General features: G+C 38.4%; 1 pseudogene; it reads left to right on the top strand.

Annotated features, from left to right (window-relative positions):
- Window positions 1-7,915: 7,915 nt before the first annotated feature.
- LOC110338380 lies at window positions 7,916-8,889 on the top strand (annotated as a pseudogene).
- The last annotated feature ends 424 nt before the right edge of the window (window positions 8,890-9,313 follow it).

Raw genomic sequence — 9,313 nt, forward strand, 5'->3', positions numbered from 1 at the left:
GAAGTCTACTGATATAATCAATAAAACAACAGTTCATAGTAAGAAAATTCTTGCTGAATCTGATGGATTACTACAAGAACTCTGATAGTTTAACCAAGAAGGCACACAGTCGGTTGAAGAGTCTGTAGGACACTGCAGTTCACTCAACAGCAACCTGGAGACTGTGTCCCACGAGCTCACACAGAAGGGCAGGACCCTGAGCACAAGCACACTTCATTTTTCTGATCAGTGGGCATCCACAGCTGTTGAGGACCAGCATAGCTCCTTTGTTGTTCAGATTACTCTGATGAAGAAAAGTGTAAAGCAGGAAGCCTGGAGCTGATTCATGATTTTCCATAGTCTTTGGAAAAATGACATTTTCAGTATTCTCCTCCACCTCTGTTACTCAGGGACCTGAGTAACAGAGGTAGAGGAGAATACTGAAAATGCCAGTTTCTAAAGACTGGAGATTTCAGTATTCTCCTCTACCTCTGTTACTCAGGGACCTGAGTAACAGAGGTAGAGGAGAATACTGAAAATGCCAGTTTCTAAAGACTGGAGATTTCAGTATTCTCCTCTACCTCTGTTACTCAGGGACCCACACAGTCGCTTCGCGGGTGGCGGGCGGGCTTCGAGGATGGAGTGCAAGGTGCTGGGCAGCGCGGGGTGCAGCAGCCACAAGAGCCCGGTCTGCATACCCCGGCGCAGCTGCTGTGATCTCGGTGAACGCTTCCTTTTGGCGTTGGGAGCCGTCCCTGTGCATTGCGCATCAGTTTTACAGTTTTTTATTGTGCACATGAAGAAGCCAACATTGAACATTCAAATTAACTGCTAGATTTAGGACTAAACTGAAATTCCCACAATCCTCATTCTGCTTTTCCATTCAGTTTTTGTGTGTGGGAAGTCTCACATAAGTTATAGTATAAACTGAAGAGAGGAAGTATACAAATATATACCAAATTTCAAAGTCATAATGTTAATAATATGGAGTATCTCATTAATAATCTTGTTTCAGCTACATGGCAAAATCATAATTTGGCTATATAAGGCTAGACAAATTTCTGAAGCAACTACTGAAAGAGTTTACAATTTGAATGAGATTCTAGCACTGACAAAATAGAACATGTAAGAGCAGAAGTCTGAGATAGGGCTGGTTGTAGGGATAAAGAATATGATGCCACAAGAACGGCAATGATGTTGGCCACTGTTTATAGAGCTCCTTTAACCAGTGAAATGCTGAAATACATCTTCACAATCTTCAGATTTTAGTTAGTATCAAACTGAGTAATTGTCACCAACTTTGTTATGATAGAGGAAACTCAGGCTTTGAGAGTAGAATGCAGGCAAGAATAGTGACCTAGAGGAAGCAGAGGGGATTCCAGAACAGACAGTGTAAAACAGTGGGATCCTGTTTTCTTGGATGCTTGAGACTCCCTTCTTATTTTACTCCTCTTAATTTCCATGTGGCTTAGAAGAAATAACTGATTTTTTTGTTTTGTTTTTTACTTAAAACTTTGAGTCTTTGCTCCATCCTGACCATATACAACCTTGATTTTTTTTTTTTTACATGCAACACAACCATCTTCCTAATGATCAGGTTACACACAGGTGCCACCACACTTCTTTGAGCTATACTGAACCAAGTCTCAGCAATATTGAGACAATCTCTGTAGTTATGAAGCAAGCAACACTTACAGCCTTCTGAAGCTTATGTCAAAGCCTTTCTGCCTCCAGTCTCTTGAGTACAACCAGACAAAATTCTGCCTACCTCCAGGAAGAAGTCTTTGACCTGTGCTTTTGTATTCTCTATTCCTTCTTCTGGATAGCTGTAAGTATATTCTCCTGGAATAAGTGGATGATTCTACTGGTTTCAGGGAAATATGTCAGAAAAATGAGAAATAGGAGACAGAACTGAAACCAGAAAACAGGAAAAGAAAGATGATGTTATTTACAGTGATGTCAAAACTAAAATGTTCTTAAAAAGTATGGGGAACAGGAAGGGTCTCTTGAGTGATTAAAAATCCTAAACACCTTTTCTACTTCTATGGTAAGATCCAGAGATACAACTCTATAGGTTTCACTGATAATGAGATCTGGCTGTCCAACCAGTAAGGCAGGAATGGGATTATTTGGAAGGAGAGTGTTTTATGAAATAATTAAAGCTAAATGGTATCCTACATCTGAGATCCTAATAAGTATAATTTGTACTAAATAGGGAAATTCAGAGATAGACAGCAGAGGCATAGAAAAAGAGACACAGAGAAGGAAGCCAAAGATGAAGAGTTTATATAGTCCAAGAGGATATCACATTAACCACACTGGCATGGTGACTTAAATCAATAGCATGTTACTCCAAACATCTATCCACGTGGCCCATTGTGGATTTATAAAAGGTACATTTAAGAAGCTTTCCAAGGGGAGGTAGAGGTATGCAAATAAATGTATACAGAACTCACAATAAAGTCTTCTAGTAAAATTAAACGACATAAACCTTCATTTTTGCATAGAGAATGGACCAGCTGCCAAGAAAACATAAATGCAAAGAAAATGAATAGATAGTAATTGCTCATCAGATGTGAAGTGCTTTGAAGTCTGATTGTTCTTTCTGATGATGACAGATGAGAATGCTTGTGTTTCCACCACAGTCAAAGACACCTTTAATGAATCACAGGAGCGTTTGTCATTTGCTGCAAAATAGCCAGTGATTATTATATCAGCATCTGTGAATATACCCAGAGGAGGGCTTGAGTATGCCAAAATTCATATAATGACATCAAGAAGGAGAGTTATCTAGTGGCCTTATATTCTAGGTGGCCCATTGGACAACAAAGGCAAAACAAAGAGATATTGCGTTGGATTGTACTGAGTGGCTAGAATCCTTAATGAGAAAGTCAAATCTTCAGGTCTCCTAGTAAAATGGTCCTTTAAAGGTCTTTGTAAACAATAAAGGGTCTTAGTAAGTATCTGGGCCAGTTTCTTTAATAATTGAGGGATTGGATAAGTCATTTAACTGGGAATGAGCATTTTATATAATGGTGAGATAGTAAATACTTCATACCAACAGGCTGTAAAGTACTGATCTTAACTTGCTAATGTGGGTACATCAATAATATACAACTTAGGTTGTAGTACTATGCCAGCAAAACTTCATTTAAGAACAGAGCAAATTTATAGTGCATATCTGTATAAACCACAGCTTTTTTCTCTTGATTTCTTTTAGTAAAATAAAAATTAAAAAAAATTGACTTCTTGACTGTATAAACACATGTAAATAGATCAATGATCAGAATATCATTCAGTTCACTTTTGACTTCAGAGTCATGTTTGTTACAAGTGATTGTTTGAATATAACAAACAAGAATACTGATGCAGAAGATAAAGAATTTCAGTGCAATGAATAATATCTACATATTAGGGATAGAACACATTCTTTACCCATAACTAATAAAGTTTTAAAATTTGTATGTATGGTGTTTTTTCTGCTTTTTCCTGTATGCATGTGTAAGCACAAGATAGACCATGGGCCAAGAGAGGTCAGAAATTGATGTCAGATTCCCTGGAACCTAATTTACAGATGGTGTTATAGCAGTCAGTATATGAAAACACTGTGACATCTTTCCAGCCAATAGAAAACATTATCTCCTGTCTATCTAACTCTTTTGTGTCTGTTTTAAGAGCTTACATTTCCATCACCCTCACTCTAATCACTCTATCTCAGACCTTGTTATGGATATCTAGGCAAATCTTTGGCTCACTTGTTTCTTCAGTCCTATCTCCAAAATTCTTGCTTATTTCTTTTCTTCCCTACAATTCCATGTTATGGCTTAAGTTGATGTTTCTTCCATTTTTATGATACACCCGTAATCATTATATATCAAAATGCAACTATTCAGAAGCAGAATATTTATGTAATAATTAAAGTTCTATAGGACACTAAAGGTAGTGTCTAATGAAGTATAGGTGGTATCCTGCAAATAAAGAAAAACCTCAGTTATTGATACTCACAGGGAAGACTGTGTGTGGTCACATGAAGGTGATAACCACATATATGACAATTCAAGAAGTTCTAGAAAAAGATAATATCTTTATCTTCAGTTTTCCATATCCAGAACTGCCACAAGAATAATCACTATGATGAAAGATAACAATGCCAGGTGTGGTGGTGCACGCCTTTAATCCCAGCACTTGGGAGGCAGAGGCAGGTGGATCTCTGAGTTCGAGGCCAGCCTGGTCCCCAGAGTGAGTTCCAGGACATCCAGGGCTACACAGAGATACCCTGTCTCATAACCCCCCCCCCAAAAAATTGTGTTTTCTTATGCTAAAGAGTAAATAAATCTACTTAGCTTTACTTACCTCCCTGACAACCACAAATTAGATGAACTAACAGAGAGTTTTGAAGACCATGACCATGTGATGAATATATGGTTCAATTGGTGTTCTGTAACACTTTAAGCATGTATAAAACAAATATGTACTTAGCCCCACAAGGTGAACCAATAAGAGACAAAATTAATGACTACATAGAAGTCTAAATTGCTGAACCAATGAGTTGGTTGGGATTACCTTCAGAAGAATGAATGCTATATCACCTTTATCACTAGAGACAAGTCAAAGGCAGATTCATCCCTGAAAAGCCCAACCCAACCTATGTGAAGATTAATGAAAGCTTCAGCTTTGTATGACTTGCATACTGGTAACTTAGAAAGTTAGATAGACTCCTCTAGGAGTTATATATTATCCTGTTTCTTAGTATTTGTTTTCTATCTCCAAAACTTGGAGGGATCCTAAGCGTCTTTTACATTCAGGACCACTTGAAACTTGTGTGTTACTTACTTTGTAAGACCCATGATCTTCCTTTTGCTTTCCTGTTTTATATGCATATGGAACATATAAACTCACAAAAAATAAAGAATTAAGAAATAAATCTAAAATATAAGTACGTGTGGTTTCTGCACTACCTATACTTGGCATTAAGGATATTTCAGGATTTCTCAATGTGGGAGACTGGATACAGAGATGCATTGATTGAAATGGATGCATAGTTTCAGATATAACCTGTAACTTGTACAAAGTCAAGTACTACATTAAATACAGAAAATCTATTTCTTATTAATTAATTAATTAATTAATTAATTAACTCACTTTATATATTGATCACAGCCCCCTCCCTCCTCTTCTCCAGTACCACTCTCACAAATCTCTCTTTCACTAGCCCCTCTCCATCTCCTCTGAGAAGAGAAGACTCCCTGGTGTACCACCCATCCTTGGGACATCACTTCGCAGGTGGACTAGGCATATCCTCTCTCATAGAAGCCTGGCCCAGCAGTACAGCTAGGGGAAGAAAATGGAACTGTAGGCAACAGAGTTAGAGACAGCCCCCCTCCATCTGTTAGGGAACCCACTATAGTTCAAGCTGCACATCTGCTACAAATATGAGGGAACCTAGGTCCAGCTCCTGCATGTTCTTTGGTTAATGGTTCAGTCTTTCTGTGTGCCCCCATAGGCCCATGAGAGTTGGCTCTGTAGATTTTCTTTAGATGTTCTTGACTCTTCAGGGTTCCTCAATCCTAAGCCTATCTGGAGAGAGTTATGCTAGGCTTCTGTCTTCAAATATAACAGTGTATTATTAATTTTATCAGGGTTGGCCCTTTCCTGAGGTATTGGCCTGTAGTTGAGTCAGTCATTGACTGACCATTACCTGAATATCTCTATCTTTATCCCTGCTCAACTTGTAGGCATGGTAAATTTTGTGTCAAAATTTATGTGGATTGGTTGGTATTTACCTCCCTCTCCACTTCAGTCTCCATATCCCCAGCTGCTAGCAGTCTCAGTCAAGGTCAACCCCCCTACACTCCCAGAAGTCTCTCTGGTCTCTGGTCTCAGAAAAGTCTCAGAGATGCTCCCCACTGATTTCCATTCTCTCTCCTAGACCTCTTCAGCATCCCCTAGAATAAGCTCTAGATTGCTTAACACAAAACTAATTATATTGGTACTATAGGCATTTAAGTATTATCTATCACACTGGGTGTGGTAGATGAAGTACTCAGATATTAAAACAAGTTGATTTAAAACTAAATCTCTATTACTATTCAAAGAGCCTACTCTAGGTTTTACAATTACTCAAAACATCAATTAATTCATATAAAAGTTTGGAGTAATAAAATCTTTTAGACTAACATAAACATTATATATAATTCTTACAAAATGTAAGCAGATTAAGGAGAGGCTGCAGATGTATACCAAAATCCATTAAGTCTCACACTCTATCCCACATAACACTAAATATGCAGGCATGGTGACACTTAGTCTACTAAGCACTAAGAGCTTCATCTCAAACAAGAACAATACATGAGTTTACCTCAAGATAGAGATAGGATTCACTGACTTCTTGCCTTTTCAAAACCACAGGGAAGCACACATTATCAAAATTTTCAAACAGTGGTAGTAACTGTTGAAAACTGTCTAGAAGTCTCTATTCAAACCAATGCCTTATATTAAGAGAAATATGATCTATAAAATATGCAGAAGCTAAGAGACTATGCGTTCACCTAGATCAGAGCGGTCAATATCATGGGCAGAATTAGATTTAAATCTGATATAAGCTTAGCAAGAAGGTGGATAATAGATTATGTGTCACTTTGTCTTGGTAGTTGTTTCTTGAATGCCTCTTTGTCATTAAACCCCTTTGAAGCTGCAGTTGAACTCTTCCTTATCATTCATTTTCTAAGATATTAAGACATTTTCTTGTTGCCACACAGACACACTAGTATAAGGTCTGAATTCCAGCTTCAGTATAATCTTACTTTTACTCCTTTCCTGTGGAACTGTCAGGAAAATCATGGTAAGATATACAATACAAAGGAGGTCTCAGACTCTAGGCACAGCTCACTTGATAATGTGCTTGCTTTACAGAAATAAAAACCTGAAAAATAGAGATGGGGCTGTTCTTGTAGAAATATTTGGGGGAGGCAGATATAGAGAAATATTTGTTGTACTTAGGCTTATCACCTAGCTTACTTAGTAAGTTCCAGGTCAATGACAGAAGTCTGTCCTAAAATCCAAAATGTTTGGCACCTGAAGAATGGCAGTTGACATTTTACACTGCCATTTAAACTAACATGCACAAACATGAATATATATTTACACCCACAGACACAGACACTGACACAGACACACATGTAAACATAAAGAAATGTAGTATGCAATAGTATGAATTGGACAAAGATAACAAACTTTAGCACTGTGACTATAACATGTACCTCATAATCTTTACAAAAATTCTCTTTGAAACTCACAATGTAGAAACTATCACAATCATTGGGTGAACCAAAATTTTAAGAATTTTATGGTCCACACTGAGAAGTTTCTTCATATAACAGAGTGTGCCTAGAAGGATAATTAATTGAAAAACAGGCCAATAGACAAAAATGAATGCCACAACAGTAGTAACAATATTACAGCTAGAATTAAGAAGACACACCATCTATAATTTTCAGTAAACAAACTCCAATACCTCTATGTACTCCTTAATGATTGGTCTGCAAATAAACCCACTTAAAGTGTTTATCTCTCTCTACTGAGTTTTCTTCTTTGAGAAACAAGAACTGATAAACAGCCTTAGCTGAGGGAGAATTTAATCGGTCCACTGCTCTGTTCCCCATGGTAAACTCATGCCTGCTCACATTCTGTTTCCTATCCATCCACAGTTCAATATCAGTGGTGAGACATCAGAGATTTTATAGTTGGTTTGAGAAGTAATATTTCTTTTTCATAATCTGTAGAAGTATGCTTTCCATAAGGGACATTCTGCATAGATTCAGATTTACTCTATTAACCCTATAATATAGAAGATGATGTTGGATCTGAGTAACAGTGCTATAAACTGCACCTACATCTGAGAAACTCTCATTGTTGAAATGTTTCAGGTGTTAACAAGATGGAAGACAACTGCTCCATCCCTCTGAATGGATGAGAAGTGTTGTTCTATGAATCTACCAGTTCCACAGTTCTGTGGATCATCTCAGTCATAGTCCTCTCGATAACCTTTATCCTCGGTGTGCTAGGTAATGGGCTTGTGATTTGGGTGGCTGGATTCAGAATGATCCACACTTTGACCACCATCTGTTATATGAACCTGGCATTGAGTGACTTCTCTTTCCTGGCTACACTACCACTCCATATCATCTCAATGATCATGAGAGGAAAATGGCTTTTTGGTTGGTTCCTTTGCAAATTGGTTCACAGCATTGTGCACATAAATCTTTTTGGTAAGTGTGTTCCTAATCACTATTATTGCCACAGATCGGTGTATTTCTGTCCTGCATCCAGTATGGTCTCAGAATCACCAAACTGTGAGTCTGCCCAGAAAAGTGGTTGTTGGAGCTTGGATTTTTGCTCTGCTGCTTACCTTGCCACATTTACTCTTCTTGACTACAGTAAGAGATGCAAGAGGGGACATGTACTGTACATGTAACTTTGAATCCTGGGTTGCAAACCATGAAGAACAATTAAAAGTGTTCTTTACTGTGAACACAGCTGCAGGGATCATCAGTTTTAGTATTGGTTTCAGCCTGCCAATGTCCTTCATTGCCATCTGCTATGGACTCATGGCTACCAAGATCTACAGAAGCAGCTTTGTGAATTACATCCGTCCCTTATGTGTCCTTACATCTGTAGCAGCTTCATTTTTTTGTCTGTTGCTTCCCTTTTCAATTGATTATGCTTTTAGGCAACATCTGGAAAAAGGAGACACCAGAAAGCATTCACATATTGGTGAACCCAGCAAGCACCTTGGCCACATTCAACAGCTGCTTCAACCCAATACTCTATGGATTCCAGGGTCAAGAATTCAGAGACAGATTGATCCATTCCCTGTCTGCCAGTCTAGAGAGGGCCCTGAGGGAAGAGTAGGCCCTGAGGGAAGACTCATCTCTCAGCAATTGTTGCAGTTTGGTCTTTTGCGATCAATAGTAATGCTAAGTGTGTGCTCCTAACACCTGGTTGTCCCAGAGATGGGAGTCCCATATAAGGCACTAAGTGACCATGCTCCATAGATATTTCTGTTGGTAAATAAAGATGCCAACAGCCAATAGATGGGTAGAAGAGACATAGGTAGGGTTTATGATTCCTGGATTTGGGGCTGGAAGAGTCAGGAGGAGAAGAAGAGTACAGTAGGGGGAAGGAGAAACTGGCATATATTAGGAGTCAAGAGAACATGGCCATATGTGCTGGCCAGTTAGAGTTAAGAGCAGCTTAAATAAAACATAGTAATACCTCAGGGTTATCTATAGGAAAGTAGATTCTAACAGCATAGAGGGTAGTATCTGCTCAGCCC

Source organism: Mus pahari, chromosome 21, assembly GCF_900095145.1.
Source record: "Mus pahari chromosome 21, PAHARI_EIJ_v1.1, whole genome shotgun sequence".
NCBI lineage: Eukaryota > Metazoa > Chordata > Mammalia > Rodentia > Muridae > Mus > Mus pahari.